The 18,435-nt window shown below is 40.1% G+C and overlaps 1 protein-coding gene and 1 pseudogene across 6 annotated transcripts in view; one reads left to right on the top strand and one right to left on the bottom strand.

Moving 5' to 3' along the window:
• Nucleotides 1–18,435, top strand: part of Amph (amphiphysin) — a 230,741-nt gene that overhangs the window by 26,435 nt on the left and 185,871 nt on the right.
• Nucleotides 2,135–4,931, bottom strand: LOC148000185 (large ribosomal subunit protein eL19 pseudogene; annotated as a pseudogene). The gene has a single exon (XR_015641286.1). The product of XR_015641286.1 is annotated as a large ribosomal subunit protein eL19 pseudogene (transcript).

Genomic DNA, 18,435 nt, shown 5'->3' with positions numbered 1-18,435 from the left:
CTTTGTCCTGCACCTCAGCTTGGCCTTGGTGTAGAGTTCTATTGGAAGTAGTACCCTAGCCAGAAAGGTACTCACCCCATCAGACATCAGGGCCAACCTTTGTCTCTGTCACTGAAAATTTGAATGTAATCCTCTTCAACAGCTTCAAAGGAATCCTGCTGCCTGTTGCCAGTTTCCAGTAGAATGGGAAATACATTGCCAAGCTGGTTTGACTACCTGGCCTTTCCCCTTTACACAGAAAGAGGTACTCGAGAAGACAGAGGCTATTCCTATGTGCTGTGTGAGAAGAAGAGAGGACTTTGAAGGGACCTCAATTGCTTGAATCAGTAAAATATTTCTCCTGAGGAGGTTGAGGGCAGGAAGAAGAGTGATTTTCAAGGGCCACTAACTACAGATAGGATTCCCAAGGTTGAAAGGTCACACACTACAGGTAGGATTCCTAGAACGACCCAGGAAGACCCACAAGCCCAGAAGCTCTGTACCAGATGAGGGGGATGTGTAATCACTGGCTGTTCTGTCTCCTGTGTGTCTTCTTGTTTTACTTTGAAAGTGAGATCATAAGGCAACTCAATCCACAGACTCAGTCAGGGTGACGTGGTTATAAGAGACTCATGGCTATGGTACTGGAGGCCACACTGCCCTTCCCTTTGTTCATGTCCTTGTCATAATATCTTTTAAAAAGATTCCCCCCCCTCTGTTTGTGTGTGTGTGTGTGTGTGTGTGTGTGTGTGTGTGTGTGTGTGTGTGTGTTTGCCTATATGTATGTGTTGTAGCATGTGAATGTTTAGTGCCTGTGGGAGACAGAAGAGGTAGCTGTCGACTCTGGAATTCAAGTTGCAGGTGGTTGTGACCCTGTATGTGGGTTCTGCGAACTAAATCTGGGACTTCTGCAACTGTAGCAAAAGCGCTTAATCAACAAACCATCTCTCCAGCCCTGTCATGATCTCTGTCGCATCATTTGGTACACAAAATTTGGTTGCCTCTAGATTTGTGACTAGTCATAATCTTTGTAGACTTTCTTGTTTTATCTATTTACTTACTTAATTTTTAGGCACTTTTTTTTAGGGAGGAAGTGTAAAATATATCCTTTTTCATTCAGCAAGATTGTGTGTTCTAGTTAATGAGGCCCAGTTATACTATGCAGTAGTGGTCCCAGCTTATAGCCACATTGAGCGATCTCGGAAAGATAGGCATCCTTATTTGACTATTGTTCAGGCTTTCTGGTGACTTGTGCCAGCATATTGTTCTTCAGTGACAAGATCCTGAGAGAGCAGAACAGGATATCAGAAGATAAAGAGAAAGAAGACAGAAAGGATAAGAAAACTCAAGGTCTGGATGTTTTTCACAATACTCTATATTATGCGAAGCAAGCTTATTATGAAATATAGTATCTTATGTACATGAATAATTTTCAGGGAAGAAATGGGACAGAGTCAGCAGAAACTATTATAAAATGGAACCAAGTTAGCAGGAAGCTAATCAAACAGTGTTGCACAGAGGGAACACGGGGTGTCTCAAGAACATTACAGAGCGAGCACACTGTGGCCTTGGGACTGATAAGCACAAGCAACTGGGGTGAGAAACCTTAGATTCTCATAATCTGAAGCCACATCTCCCCAGGGCCTTGTCCCCAGGTCATTATCAGCTCTGTCCTTGTTTTGTAGAAGGGTCTCACTGAGTTGGTTCATGGAAAGCCTCAGTTGATCAGTCCAGCACTCATCATTCTGGAAATTCCTTCAATACCTTAGTCAGTAGAGAAATTATTCTCCCACTGCGCTACTTTTTCCTGTTAAATGATCCCAGTTTTTTCCACTGAAGAAAGATTCCACTGCTCACACACTCCCAAATTCTGTTAGGTTTGTCAAACTCTTATCTCTCTTCTTAGGTTTGTTTCCTGACTGAGATAGGGCCTGGATACAAATCAGTGGTGTTTGGGAGCACTATATTTTCTGGGAGTGAGAAACAGTATCAGAATTGGGGCGGCATCAGGTATGTGCCAGGGTCATGGGCAAGGAGACTTGTTACTATGTTATGGCTGGCACCAATAGAGATTTTTTTTAAGTCTTGTTTTATTTTAATGTCTGATCCATGTGAGGCCACAGCCAGGCCACTGTGTACAGACATGAGGGAAGCTTTATTTCTTGGTCTCTTCCTCCTTGGACAGAGTCTGGATGATCTCTTCCTTATTGGCCTGGAGGCGCTCTTCCCAGCACTTTTGTGCTTCTTTGGTCTTAGACCTTCGAGCTTCAGCCTGGTCAGCCAGTAGCTTCTCTGGGCCTTGTCTGCCTTCCGTTGGTGGATCTGCTCCATGAGAATCCGCTTGTTTTTGAATACATTCCCTTTGACCTTCAGGTACAGGCTGTGATACATATGGCGGTCAATCTTCTTAGATTCCCCGTATCTCCTGAGAAGCCAGTTCATGATCCTTATTCCTCTCATCCAGGTCACTTTCTCGGGCATCCAAGCATTGGCAGTACTCCTCCTCTTCCCTATTCCCAAGTGCCTGCCATTCTGTTGGGCCAAGGTGTTTTTCCAACATGGAGCCCAGGAATGGACAGTCACAGGCTTCAGGATGATCACCTCATCATCTTTGATCAGCTTCCTGATCTGCTGACAGGAGTTGGCATTGGTGATTTCGTTGGTCTCATTGGGGTCCAAACAGACCTTCTTTTTACCACAGCACAGGACACTAGAGGCAAGCCTCTTCTGCCTGAGCATACTCATGGCTGCGAATGAAGCAATGAAAGAAAAGCACCAGTAGAGATTTTACAAACATTTGGTATGCTGGCTTGCAAGTGCTCTATGGAAATCTTGCTTTTCTAGTGGTTATGGGTCACCCATAACTCATGTGCACTGTCTTGGTTTTAGGCCAGTACTTAAGTATATATCTGGATATATACTTAAGTCATTATATATCTGTAACTCATGCCTAGTTAACATGAATATTTAGGCAGCAGGAAGAAACTATTTTAAATAAGATTAGAATAATAGAAAAGTGTTTCAAAACTCCTTACAGCATTTTTCTTCGTTGCTTCAAAATTCTGTCTTTTAGTGTGACTTTTATATTTTCTGTCTTACGTTGTATTGACTTTTGGTTTTGTACTAATTTTAGGCATTGTAGAAAATTACAGTCTTTCAAAAACCAAAAACTTGACCCAATGTCATTATCTATCTGTAGAGCCAATCGAGGACTCTCTATATGCTGTTACCTTCTTTTTATATCATGCACTCTTCAGCCTTTTTGCTTTTAAGGTAGCAACACTCCTTAAAGCCAGTGATTATTTTACTAATCTCCCCAGTTTGCATGCTTGTTTCCTTATAGTTCTGTGCTTCAGAGGATGGCTTGGGCAGGAACATATCCTCAATGTATCCTGTCTAGGACTTGGAGACTGTGGAAGGCAGGATGAGCATTGCACAAGATATCTGCATCCTCACCTCTGTGACCTGTCAATCTACCTTACTTGGCCAGAGTGACTTGGCATTTTGAGTAAGAATCTTGAGATAGGGTCATGATCTGGGCATTCTGGTGGCCTCCTGGTAATCATAGGAATTCTTATGATGGTAGGTGGGAGGCAGAAGTCACAAAAGAGTTGTGGCACTAGAAGTCTGGTTTGGAGTGAGGTATGTCCATAACTATAGCACTGATATGTTGTAGGTGCACAATATTGAGTTTAGCTTTTAAATGGGAATTGTGGATTGAGCAAGGATTCTCAGGTTGTGAAGCCGGTACTGCACTGGGTGAGTTGCTTTCCTGAGATCACAAAGCTACAGATTCTTATGTAGCTTATATTAAGCAGATGGTGAAAATATGCCATTCATAATAACAATAAGAACATATAGACTTTAGTTAATCCTGGGCATCATAAAATAGTACATACGAGGAACCATAGCTTTAAGCAAGTGATACTATGAAAATATCAGAATATGGAGAGTGATGGATGTACTACCCTTTCAGAGGAAACTGACCAGATATTTTAAAGCAGCCCCTAGCTCAATCTCATACAGATTCTAGAAGAAGAGAGATAAAAGTGAAAGGATGTCATCTTTGGGTATGTTTGTGCTATCAGGTAGATTCTCTGCTTTTACTGAATGAAATACAATGTACATGATTAAAACTATGGCAGGATAGTTCAGGAATCCATTGTCAGTTTATATTTGAATATTAAATCCAGGAAAAGTGACAGACTCGTTGCAAAAATATTTCTATGACAAAGGAAAACTTGTGAAAATGTCCATAAATAGTAAATCACATGAAAAATACTTAATTGAAAGAAGTAATGAATTGTTTAAATCTTAACTCTATAAACGAGAAGACCTTCCACACAGAACAGATGTGCAAATGATATTGGGGAGACTGGGGGCATAGCATTTATCTCCTCGTTTAATTTCTACTGAGTGCCAGGTTTAACTCACAGCACTACCCAGACACACAAAATCAGACTAGGTAAGACAAAAATGAAAAGTAAATGTTTTGTTATGTTTACTATAATGACTTCAATAAACATAAAGACAACAAAATAATGATCTACTCTTATTACATGGAAACTTCATATTAACTTTGTAGAGATCTATTAAAAAATAAGCACTGTGCCTGCTTTGCCAGCGTAGCTGACTTATTTCCGTATTATGTCAAAATCTCCTTAACTAAAAAGTCAATGAACTATCAGTGTTTTAGCAGAGAAATGGATCAGTGATAGCTTCTAAATAGCTTCTATGCCTCTTAAAACAATAAAATCATTTGCAACAGATGGCATGAAAGGTTCAGATTGATTTCTATTAAAAGGTCCTCTATATTGGAGTTTGTTGTTGCTGTTGTTTTGCTCCAGTAAACTATTAAAAAAGGGAGCATAAAACAGCTTGTTACCTCTTGGAAAAGATATCACCCTTCAAAATACTTGTAACTTTTAGCTCAATAATTTTATCAAAAAATATAGTACAAGAAAAAAAAAAGGACATTTTTAGAATAAAGGAGGAAATTTACATCAAGGTTCTCAAAATGCCAGACGTGTGCTCTACCCTTGTGTCTAATCTCCTTTGCTTTTATTTTGAGGCAGGCTCTCACTAAGTTACCATGTCTAGCCTTGAATCTGTAGACCAGGCATGCTTTGCAGTGGTGGTTTTCCAGGCTCAGCATCTGGAGTAGCTGGTACTACATTGATAATGCTAATTTATGGAAGAAGTTTATATTAGTAGAATGTTGGAATAAATGGTGTTAAAAATAGGAACTCTCATTTTTTTATGTCAGATCTACTAATCTCTTAATGATGCTTCTATCAAGTAATATTTCCAAAAATTAAAAATTAAATAACATTTAAAATGTTTCAAATTTAGTTGATATTAATGCTATATAATTTTATGCATATGGGCATATCATCAAATTGATACACATTCATATATTAATAAGGAAGATATACAGGTTTATTTTGATAAATATTGATTATTTTATCCTTGGAATTCAGAATTTATGCTTTCCCCAGCTTCAGGAATATTCACATGGATAGTACTGTATTAAGCTTAATGATTATCTCACAATATATGTAAAAGCAGAAACACACAAGTTATATTCTCTCTCCAAAATTAACAGAAATAAGAAATTCACAAGATTTACCACAGCTTGACTCCTTGAAAAGTTATAAGGAATTCTGTTAAGGACTTTATTTCATAGAAGGGAAATCCAAACTACATATAGACATGACCGGAAATGAACTCCTGCCACAGCAGACAGTACATAGTATGGAATATGAATGTTCTATGTGCAAGAAACTTTTGTGCTTCTGGACCATGAGGAATCTCTGCAATAATCTAGTAAAGTATAAGAAAGTGGCAAATATCCACGTATCAGTGAGTGCTACTATGTGAGTTCTTTTGTGATTGGCTTACCTCACTCAGCATGATATTTTCTAGTTCCATCCATTTGCCTAAGAATTTCATGATGTCATTGTTTTTAATAGCTGAGTAGTACTCCATTGTGTAAATGTACCACATTTTCTGTATCCATTCTTCTGTTGAAGGGTATCTGGGCTCTTTCCAGCTTCTGACTATTATAAATAAGGCTAATATGAACATAGTGGAGCATGTGTCCTTGTTATATGGTGAAGCATCTTTTGGGTATATGCCCAGGAGAGGTATAGCTGAGTCCTCAGGTAGTATTATGTCCTATTTTCTGAAGAACCTCCAGACTGATTTCCAGAGTGGTTGTACCAGTTTTCAATCCCACCAACCGTGGAGGAGTGTTCCTCTTTCTCCACATCCTTGCAAGCATATGTTGTCACCTAAGTTTTTGATCTTAGTCATTCTGATTGGTGTGAAGTAGAATCTCAGGGTTGTTTTGACTTGCATTTCTCTGATGACTAAGGTTGTTGAATGTTTCTTTAGGTGCTTCTTGGGCATTTGATATTCCTCAGTTGAGAACTCCTTGTTTAGCTTTATACCCCATTTTTAATTGGGTTATTTGGTTCTCTGGAGTCTAACTTCTTGAGTTCTTTGCATATACTGAATATTAGCCCTCTATCAGATGTAGGTTTGGTAAAGATCTTTCCCTATCTGTTGGATGCTATTTTGTCCTAGTGACAGGGTTTTTTTGCCTTACAGAAGCTTTGCAAGTTTATGAAGTCAAATCTTGATCTTAGAGTATAAGCCATTGGTGTTCTGTTCAGAAAAACTTCCCCTATGCCCATGTGTTTGAGACTCTTCCCCAGTTTCTCTTTTATTAGTTTGAATGTATCTGATTTCGTGTGGAGGTCTTTGATCCAGTTGGACTTAATTTTCCACAAGGAGATAAAAATGGATTGATTTGCATTCTTCTACATGCTGACCTCCAGTTGAACCAGCACCATTTGTTGAAAATGCTGTCTTTTTTCCACTGGATGGTTTTAGTTCCTTTGTCAAAGATCAAGTGACCAAAGGTGCGTGGGTTCATTTCTGGGTCTTCAATTTTATTTCATTGATCTACCTGCCTGTCTCTGTACCAATACCATACAGGTTTTGTCACTATTGCTCTGTAATATAGCTTGAGGTCAGAGATGGTGATTGCCCCAGAAGTTCTTTTATTGTTGAGAATAATTCTCCCTATACTGGGATTTTTGTTATTCCAAATGAATTTGCAAATTGCTTTTTTTAAAACTCTATGAAGAATTGAGTGGGAATTTTGATGAGGATTACCTAAAAGCTCAGAATACCCAACCTACAAATAATAGATCACATGAATCTCAAGAAGGACGTCCAATATGTGGATGTTTCAGTCCTTCTAAGAAGGGTGAACAAAATACTCACAGGATGTAGAGGTGGGAGGGACACGTGAGGAAGAGAGAAGGGGGAAAAGGGAGGCATGATATGAGAGGATATGATATAAGAGGGTCAGGAATTTGAGCAGAGGTGTGTAGCTTTGGGGGATGGAGAACTGGGAGTAGCCACCAGCAAGTCCCAGATGCCAGGAAAGCAAGAATCTCCCAGGACGCAACAGGGATGAGATTAGCTCAAATGACCAACAAAGGGGAGGGAGAGTCTGTAGAAACCATATCTAGAGATTATGCAAGGCCCCCGTTTAGAGAATGGGGCCACCCACTCATCTCCAAGTTTTTAACCCAGAATGGCTCCTGTCTAAAGGAAATACGGAGACAAAGTATGGAGCAGAGCCTGAAGGAAGAACCATGCAGAGACTGCCCCATCTGGGGATTCATCCCAGATAAAGACACCAAACCCAGACACTATTGCAAATGCCAAGAAGTGCTTGCTGACTGGAGCATGTTACAGCTGTCTCCTGAGAGGCACTGCCACAGTCTGACAAATACAGAGGAGAATGCTCGCAGCCAACCATTGGACTGAGCACGGGGACCCCAACAGAGGAGTTAGAGAAAGGACTGAGGTAGCTGAGGGGGTTTCCAACCCCATAGGAAGAACAATATCAACCAACTAGACCCCACAGAGCTCCCAGGGACTAAACCACCAACCAAAGAATACACATGGAGGGACCCATGGCTCCAGCCACATATGTAGCAGAGGATGGCCTTGTTGGGCATCAATGGGAAGAGAGGCCCTTGGTCCTGTGAAGGCTCTTTTCCTCAGTATAGGGGAATTCCAGGTTGGTGAGGTGGGAGTGGGTAGGTGAGAGGGGGAGTACCCTCATAGAAGCAGGGGGAGGGGGCATAAGATAGAGGGGTTCTGGAGGGGGAACCTGGAAAGGGGATAAAATTTGAAATGTAAATACATAAAATGTCCAATAAAAAAAAAGATAAGGAGGAACACAGGCCAGTCTGAAGACTGTAATAGTCTCTATCCCTTTATTGGGAAATATACTATGGTGATGAAAATGTATGTTAAAACCCTGGCTTAATGTTCATGCTTGTTTCTACAGGAATAAATAAAATATCCTTATCTCATATTTAAAAAAAAGAAAATGGCAAAGGAGATAAGAAATAATATAGTTAATCATACCAACCAAGGGATAAAGCCACATAGTACCATGGTATTGAAAAGAATTCTTCAAAAAATTCATTGAATACATGTCATTGTTGGATGACTAGAAGATGGTAAACCCACATGTAAAGAAAATAAGAAATGAGAATAAGGATGACCAAACTATTAATCAAAATGAAAACACAAACTTAATTTAACTGGAGAATTTTGGTTACTGAAAGTAGTTGTTGCCTTACCAGACTTTGAGCAATGAAAGCACAACGTATCATACCAGACAAAGGCTTAGTGAAGGGCAGGTGCTCTCATCTTGTCAGGTGTGAAATATTACAATCTTAAGGACTCAGATAAGCACAAAACTACGGAGGATTGAGACATAAAGCTGAAGGTTCGTTTGTTTAGTGACCTATTTTTCAGAAAAAATGGCAGCTTTCCGTTAGGTCCCATCAGGAGGTGGATTGAAGATTAATGTGGACATATCTGTGGGAACTGAGCGCCTGGGAGTCTCTGGAGCCAGGTACTGAAGGTGTTTGATCTCAGAAGACCACGAAGTTTCATTCCTTTAATACCCAATGAGAATGTTTCCTGTAGACAAGGCTAAAGGACAAGGATGCTTACATTTTGTGAGATGACTCAGCCTGTGGCCGTCCTGAGTTCTACAGGGTCTAGAAGAGTGAGTTTTAGTGATGGTTTCGGGTCATTGGAAATAATATTGATTTCTATGCATATTCTCAGTATTTGGTAGAAGCAGTTTCTACCTTCTCTTATGTTGTGTTAAGTTAACTTTCTTTGTGGAAAACAACTAAAAATGAGAAGTTACCTAAACATGACATATATCTGGTTCTGTTTAAGTAATCTCAATATTGAATTATATCAACATTTATGTTTTAATCAAATTATTCATAAGTGATTACACAAAACCACATGTGCTTTACCTTGAAATTCACGGTGTAGAGCTGAGTCAGAGCGTTCCCTAGTGCACAACCTCTTGAGGCTAAAGATTCGTAAGAGCTTCTTTTCCTCTGTCTTCTGGGAGAAATATTTGATAGGTGTTAATTGTTTAGTTAATTTTCATGCTGGTGAACATTAAATGACTGTGTGATGACTCTTCTGTATGAATTACTGTAGGGTGGCTGTTGTGATTATTTACAATTCCATAAGGAGCACTAGGATAACAAAAATAAAGGTGTGTGTGTGTGTGTGTGTGTGTGTGTGTGTGTGTGTTCTCATGTGTGTATGGTCCAGAGTTGATCCTTGGTAGTTTTCTCAGGACCTCTCCATAGGATGACTCATTGTGACCTGGACCTCACTGCTTAGCTAGGTACTGGCTGGCAAGGAAACCCACTGTCTGCCTTCCCAGCACAGGGATTAAAAGCCCAAGGCACCTCTCCCAGCAAGCACTAGGGCTCAAACTTAGGTGCTGATGCTTGCGTGCTGACATGTGACTGACTGAGCTATTTGCCTACCATCACCATCTGAAGCTCACAGGGCTTATTGTACTAAACTTTAGAGTAACCTCTTTCCCTCTGGGGTACTAATGGTCCTCTATTCCTCATCAGCTTCCATGACACCTGGTGCTGCTGATATTGTAAGGGCAAGCAAAAGTTCCAACTCCCGTCTGATGAGGTGGCCCTGACACCAAGAGCCGCATGACTTGGAAAAAAAGAAAAGTTGATGAATTCCCTCTGTGTAGCCCCATGGTGTTAGACAATATGAGCAACTCTCCTCCTCAGAAGTGATAGCTGCTTCCTTTATTTGTGTTAACAAATATATGGTGAAGAGTTGTAGTAAAGATAGCCTTCATGTTCAAGAAAGGGCCACTCTTTCCAGGTCATGCTCATCAACAAGATGCCATCCTGTGCTGATAGACTCCAGACCAGTGTGCAGGGTGCTTTTGGAAATCCCCAGTGTATAGTTGTTAAGGTACACATGGCCCAGTCATCATGTCCAACCACAGCAAGTTCCGTAATAAGGACCATGGGGCTGAAGACCTGTGAGGAGCCAAGTTTATGTTCCCTGTCTACGAGCAGATCCACATCTCGAAGAAGTGAACCATCACCAAATGTAATGCCCATGTGTCTGAAAGCACGGTATCTGAGAAAGGTAACCATCCCCGATGGCTGTTTTTTTTTTTTTAAAATATACCCCTGATCATTGTTTCCTGGACAAGGGTTTGGCCCTGAGGGCTTCCAACACCGAGTTTGACACCCTAGCTAAATCATGCTCAGCAATCCACTTCATATTCAGTGTGCATAAAGAGCTCAGTGAACACATCCTTCTTCCTTTTCCCTCTTCTCCCATGGTTGACAAGCATACTGCTTGGGCACAGCTCAAAACTGATATTTTAAAATTCAAAGTGAAGTGAGATATACAGAAATGATCTAAATGGTATGATGACTGTGTGTGTGTGTGTGTGTGTGTGTGTGTGTGTGTGTGTGTGTGTGCATGTGAGCTAGGGAACACAAGTCTTTGTCCTGAAGTCAGTGGAAGCCACTAAAACCACAGGGTTCTGAGATCTGAGTATCTGGGAACTTCTTTACTTCTTATGTGGGGAGTCAGTGTGAGAGGGAAGTGGGATTCAGTCAGAGATGAATGTGTGGGTGAATTGACTGGAAAGAGAATCCAGCAGTCTTTGTGTGGTAGAGTTGTTAGGAGGTGGCATGGAGAATGAGTGAGAATCATGGCTGAAGGCAATCTTGAGTTTCTGGTTTGAAAACTGAATAAAGAGAGAATGGAATTCATGCTGCCTTTCACTCCACTGACCAGTTTCAGATTTATTTGCTCATGCTTGATTGTATCACACAAATACTGAATTCTAAAACTGAAGCATGAACACAATTCTGAGCAAGTGTTTTGTGTGGGGTTTAAATGTAAGACTGGGCTTTGTTATGGGTTGGCTATGAAGGTCCTATACATCATCTCATGTTGAAGAATTGGTCCCAGCTTGGAGCCTCTGGTGAGAACTGATTTGATCATGAGGGTGCTATTTGCAGCAATCAATAAACCCAATAAAGAGTTTGTGCTGTTAGGAGGTGGGGCATAGTATCTGGAAATTTTGGTGTACACTTGTGATCTTAGCTCTGGGGAGGCAAAGTTGATAGTTTTTGGCCAGCCTGGGCTACATAGTAAGATATTTGTCTCAAAACAACCAACCAACCAACCAACCAACCAACCAACCAACCAACCAACCAACCCCTAAACTGAAAGGATGCTAAGGGCCCTGTCTGGAAATAGCGCTTCCTTTAGTGTGTATCTTTGAAGAGTGTACTTACTTCCAGATGTTTCTGAGTCAGTCTTTCTCTGCTTCCTGGTTACCATGAGATTAAGACTTTCCGCTACCATGTTTCTGGCTTGCCCATAACCTAAAATGGGTGGAGCTCATTGGCATATAAAACTGCTCACCATTTTCTTCCCCCACTTTAAGTTATTTCTCAGTTATTTTATAACATCAGTAAAAGCCACTAACAGTGGTATGGACAATGACCTCTTCTCTCTTACCGTGCTCTACCATCTCCGTGCAACATGGAGAATTTTAGCCTATTGCCCATGCATCTTCTCTGTGGCTGCTTTTTCAGCCTTCTGAGAATTCTTCAGTTCTAAAGCTAAAGGGTTGGTACTGTGTGGCCCACTTGGGGCTGGAACTGACTGGGGAGACTAGAGGGTTCCCTGCTGATGCCTGCTGGAAGCTGAACATGACCAAGCTTCCATCTTTACCTGCTTTTTCCAACAGGCCAATAAATCCTTCCTCCTCCTCTTCCTTTTCCTCTTCCTCCTCTTCTTCATTCTCTTCTTCCTCCTCTGTTGTTTTCAAGTCTTACACTGACGTAGCTGCTCTCTAGCACTTGCTCATGTCCAAGCTAAAGTTGAGCTTTCTGGACACCCTAATTTATATCTTACCTAAATTCCTCTGTGGGAATTCTTGCTCTCTGTCTTTGTCTCTCTGTCTCTCTCTCTCTGTGTCTCTGTCTCTGTCTCTCTCTCTCATACACACACACACACACAGATACACACACACACACACATGCACACGCACACACACACACATGCACACGCACACACACCTTCCATTTATGTTTGAACCTCACTGGCCACTGAAATTCTCTTTTGTCTACAGCAGACTTTCTGTCTACAGAACCAGGCATGAAAGGAAGTGTTTGTGATTTAGGGCTCTCAGTACTCTATTTGTCAGGGCCTTGGGATCCACTGGGAGCATGTGCATTTTACTTCTTGGCAGAAACCTGGACACCCTAGATCCTTTCTTGCCCTACATCTAGTCATCAAGAAGCCATCAAAGTTCTGTTTCCACAGACTGCTTGGAATTTGACTGATCTTCATGCTACTGCACCAGACCACTGACCTCTCACTTGTTTATGGAAATGGTCCCCCAGTGTGGCTCCCTGCTTCTCTCTTTGGCCTCCTCCACATAACCACTAGCATGAAAGATTCCAGCATGTCGGGCCTCTCTTCAGATCACTCCAGTGTCTCTCTATTTGTGTTGTAATGCCACTGTTCTTACCAAGTCCTATTGGCCTTATCATCTTGACCCTCCTGCCCTCCTTGGCCTCATTTTCTATCACATCTCATGTTCTCTCTCTCTCTCTCTCTCTCTCTCTCTCTCTCTCTCTCTCTCTCTCTCTGTATATATGTATGTGTTAGCATTTTCCTACACATGAGATAATTATGCTCCTCCCAGAAACCACAAGCTGCCAAAGATTTGGTGGGTGTTAAGGAAGCTGAATCACATCTAACCAAGAGATCTGTTGGCCATATTTATTCCAGAAAGATCAGTTATTTCACATGCATCTCGTATGACTTGAATCTCAGTTACTTTTAATGTTTGGTGGTTAAACTGTGCTATTAATGCATTTATTCACCAAAATTAGAATTTGAATAATAGCCTAAATTACGGTACTTTCTATTGTAAATAATACGGATTCTTATGGATATCCTTATAATTGGGAACTAGGTTTTATCTCTTGCTAATCTTATTTAATTGGCTAGTAAAGCTGTGGTGCTTTGGGAGTAGGAGAGGTTGCAGAAAAGGATGTGTGGACTCCTAATTCTAAAACTCAACCATTGAATTTTAACTATTATAGCTACAGTCTCTGAAAAATATCTATTAGTGTAGTGTGGTCACTTGTCTTCAAAGAGAATGAACTGTTTTTTCAGACACTGCTACCAAGTTGATAATATGCCTTGAGATCATTTAAGATTACCTGCTTAACCTGCTGTCCTACTGTGTACTTAGCCTATTTAAGGTTAACTCGCCTTTAAGAGAACAATGTAACCAACTTTACTTTGTTTTTTGTTTTTTTTTTTTTTTTTCTTTTCTTTTTTTCGGAGCTGGGGACCGAACCCAGGGTCTTGTGCTTGCTAGGCAAGTGCTCTACCACTGAGCTAAATCCCCAACCCCGTAACCAACTTTACTTACCTTGGATTTTTCTATGTAATCTGAATTTACAATCTAAACTAGGTGTAATAGAAAGCTACATGCTCTGCTGTGTTCTTGACAGAGAATGACAAAGAATGATGTATATGTATGTATGTAGCAGTATTCATTTGCTGACCCTCCCCCCAAAGCATGTTGAAATAACCTTAAATAAAACAATATCTATATCAATTTTGGAAGCAACATGTGGATATAGATTGATAACATTTGTTTGAGGTTCTGAGTATTATTCTGGGTCAGTAAAGTAACTTGTTCCCTGTAAAATCTGCTTAAAGATCTCTATAAAAACTTTTCATTTCTTTACTATTTCCTGTCTTCTGCACTGTTCAATAAATCCAAAGCAAAGTCCTTCTTTGCTAGAAAAAGGCAAAAACACAGGATAGACATGGGTAACAAGGACAGATAAATCAGAAACACACGACAGATACACAGCCAACAGTCCAGTAGCCACGGATTACCTACAGATGGACGTTGTGGGGAGTGAAGTACAGAATCAAAATTTGAATTTGCTCTTGGTAAAACTAGAGAAAGATTTTGTCTTCGTTGCTTAATGTAGTATGGACACATCTTGGTTATCTCTAATGTGTTAATTGATGCATTTTAGTATTACCACAATCTTGCAGTTACGGTGGGAAGCAAGTTTTCTGAAAATATTTTTTTCATAATTGTTTGAGAGCTATGTTTAAAAAGAAAAAAAGAAAATTAGCCATCTTATCCTCCATGGATAGGAGATGCTGGGGGAACAGAACACAGTCAAGGATATGAGTGGGATGTGTGTAATCTAAGGAAACAAGTTTGCAACTTGATAAGTTTGCTTTGATATGTTGCTACTAACATGATGTTCAGAGTTGACATTAAAAAAAAATTATTGTCCCGTTCATTGACTTAAATGAGTTCATTGAGAGAGAAAACATGGAGTAAGGAGTATACGTTGACATTTCAAATGTTACCCCTTTCCAAGTTTTCTGACCATAAGCCCCCACCCCACCCCCTACCCCTTTTATGAGGGTGTTCCCTGAACCATCTACTCACCCCTTCCCACCTCCCCACTCTGATATTTCCCTATATTGGGTTGTCCAGACTTGTCACAACCAAGGGCTTCTCCTCACACTGGTGCCCAACAAGGCCATCATGTGCTACATATGAAGCTGGAGCCATGGGCCTGTCCATGTATACTCTTTGGATGATGGTTTAGTCCCTGGGAACTCTGGTTGGTTCTTATGGGGTTGCAAACCTCTTCAGCTCCTTCAGTCCTTTCTCTAACTCCTCCATTGAATACCCCATTCTCAGTTCAATGGTTGGCTGAAAGGATTCACTTCTGTATTTGTCATGCTCTGGCAGAGCCTCTCGGGAGACAGCTATATCAGGCTCCTGTCAGCATGTACTTCTTGGCATCTACAATATTGTCTGGGTTTTGGTGGCTGTATATTGTTTGGCTGTTTGGCGGATCCCAAGGTGGGGCAGTCTCTAGCTGGCCTTTCCTTCAGTCTCTGCTCCAAACTTTGTTTCTGTATTTACTCCTATGAATATTTTTGTTCTCCCTTCTAAAGACTGAAGCATCCACACTTTTGTTGTTCATCCTTCCTCTTGAGCTTCATGTGATCTGTGGATTGTCTCTTGGGTACTCTGAGTTTTTGGGCTACTATCCACTTACCAGTTAGTGTATTCCATGTGTTTTTTTGTGGTTGGTTACCTTACTCAGGATGATATTTTCTAATTCCATCCATTTGACAAAGAATTTCGTGAGTCATTGTTTTTAATAGCATAGTAGTACTCCATTGTGTAAATGTACCACATTTTTGGTATCCATTCCTCTGTTGAGGGACATATGGGTTCTTTCCAGCTTCTAGCTATTATAACTAAGGCTGTTATGAACTTGGTGAAGCATGTGTCCTTGTTATATGTTGGAGAATCTTTTGGGTATATGCCCAGGAGTGGTATAGCTGGCTCTTCAGGTCCTACTGTCTTCCTATGTCCAATTTTTTGAGGAAACACAAGACTGATTTCCAGAGTAGTTGTACCAGCTTGTAATCACACCAACAATGGAGGAGTGTTCCTCTTTCTCCACATCCTTGACAGCATCTGCTGTCACCAGAGTTTCTTATCTTAGCCATTCTGAATGGTGTGAGGTGGAATCTCAGGGTTGTTTTGATTCGCTTTTCCCTGGTGACTAAGGAGGTCGAACATTTCTTTAGGTGCTTCTCAGCCATTTGATATTCCTCAGTGAGGATTCTTTGTTAGCTCTGTAATCCATTTTTAAATAGGGTTATTTAATTCTCTGCAGTCTAACTTGTTGAATTCTTTGTATATATTGGATATTAGCCCTCTATAGGATGGAAGATTGGTAAAGATCATTTCCCAATCTGTGGGATGCTCTTTTGCCCTATTGACAGTGTCCTTTGCCTTATAGAAGCTTTGTAATTTTATGAAGTCCCATTTGTCGATGCTTGACTTTAAAGTATAAGCCATTGGTGTTCTGTTAAGGATATTTTCCTCAGTGCTCATTTGTTTGAGGCACTTCCCAACATTTTCTTCTATTAGTTTTGAGTGTATCTGGTTTTATGTGGAGGTCCAAGATCCACTTGGACTTAAGCTTTGTACAGGGCAATAAGAATGGATTGATCTGCATTCTTCTACATGCTGACCTCCAGTAGGACCAACACCACTTGTTGAAAATGCTGTCTTTTTTTCCATTGTATGGTTTTAGCTCCTTCGTCGAAGATCAAGTGACCACAGGTATGTGGGTTCATTTCTGGGTCTTCAGTTCTATTCCATTGATATACCTGCCTGTTTCTGTACCAATATCAGGCATTTTTATCACTATTGCTCTTTAATACAGCTTGAGGTTAGAGATGGTGATTCCCCCAGAAATTTCTTTATTGTTGAGAATAGTTTTCACTATCCTGGGTTTTTTGTTATTCCAAATGAATTTGCAAATTGCTATTTCTAACTCTATGAAGAATTGAGTTGGAATTTTGATGGGGATTGCATTGAATCTGTACATTGCTCTTGGCAAAATGGCCATTTTTACAATATTAATCCTGCCAATCCATGAACATGGGAGGTCTTTCCATCATCTAAGATCTTCAATTTCTTTCTTCAGAGACTTGAAGTTCTTCTCATACAGATCTTTCACTTGCTTGGTTAGAAGTGCACCAAGGTATTTTATATTATTTGTGACTATTGTGAAGGGTGTTGTTTCCCTAACTTCTTTCTCAGTGTTTATCCTTTGAGTAGAAGAAGGCTAGTGCTTTGTATGAGTTAATTTTATATCCAGCCACTTTGTTGAAGTTGTTTATCAAGTTTAGGAGTTCTCTGATGGAATTTTTGGGGTCACTTAAGTATACTATCAAATCACCTGCAAATAGTGATATTTTGACTTCTGTCTTTCCCTTTGGCCTCCTTTTGTTGTTTGATTGCTCTGATTAAGATTTTTTGTATTACATTGAATCGGTAGGGATGTAGGCAGCCTTGTTTAGTCCCTGATTTTAGTGGGATTGCTTCAAGTTTCTCTCCATTTAGTTTGATGTTGGCTACTGATTTGCTCTATATTGCCTTTACTATTTTTAGATATGGTCCTTGAATTGCTCATCTTTTCAAGACTTTTAACATGAAGGGATGTTGAATTTTGTCAAATGCATCTAATGAGATGATCGTGTTTTTTTTTTTTTCCCCCTCTGAGTTTGTTTATATAGTGGATTACATTGATGGATTTTTGTACATTAAACCATCCCTGCATCCCTGGGATGAAGCTTACTTGATCATGATGGATGATCATTTTGATGTTGTTGGATTCAGTTTGCTAGAATCTTATTGAGTATTTTTGCATATATATTCATATGGGAAATTGTTCTGAAGTTCTTTCTTTGTTTGGTCTAGGTAAAAGCATAATTGTGGCTTCATACAAAGAATTGGGTAGTGTCCCTTCTATTTCTATTTGTGGAATAATTTGGACAGTGTTGGCATTAGGTCTTCTATGAAGTTCTGATAAAATTCTCCACTAAACCCATCTGGTCCTGGGCTTTTTTTGGTTGGGAGACTTTTAATAATTGTTTTTATTTCTTTAGGAGTTATGGGGCTGTTTAGGTACTTTATTTGATCCTGATTTAACTTTGGTACCTGGTATTTGGTATTTGTCTAGAAAATTGTTCATTTCCTCCAGGTTTTCCAGTTGTGTTGAGTATTTGCTTTGTTATTAGCATCTGGTGATTTTTTGAACTTCCTCAGTTTCTTTTGTTATGTCTCCCTTTCATTTGTGTTTTTGTTAATTTAGATACCCTCTGAGCCCTCTGGCGAGTCTGGCTTAGGGTTTATCTATCTTGTTGATTTTTTCAAAAAACCAGCTTCTTGTTTTGTTGATTTTTTTTTTTTTTTTGTATAGTCCTTTTTGTTTCTACTTGGTTGATTTCAGCCCTGAGTTTTGTTATTTCCTGCCTTCTTCTCCTCTTAGGTGTATTTACTTCTTTTTGTTTTAGAGCTTTCAAGGTGTGCTGTCAAGCTGCTAGTGTATGCTTTCTCCAGTTTCTTTTTGGGAGGCACTCAGAGCTATGGGTTTCCCTTTTAGCACAACTTTC

Source organism: Rattus norvegicus, chromosome 17 (assembly GCF_021556685.1).
Source record: "Rattus norvegicus strain SHRSP/BbbUtx chromosome 17, alternate assembly SHRSP_T2T, whole genome shotgun sequence".
Lineage (NCBI taxonomy): Eukaryota > Metazoa > Chordata > Mammalia > Rodentia > Muridae > Rattus > Rattus norvegicus.
The sequence above is the reverse complement of the archived record's forward strand: the minus strand, read 5'-3'. Positions and strand labels throughout refer to the sequence as shown.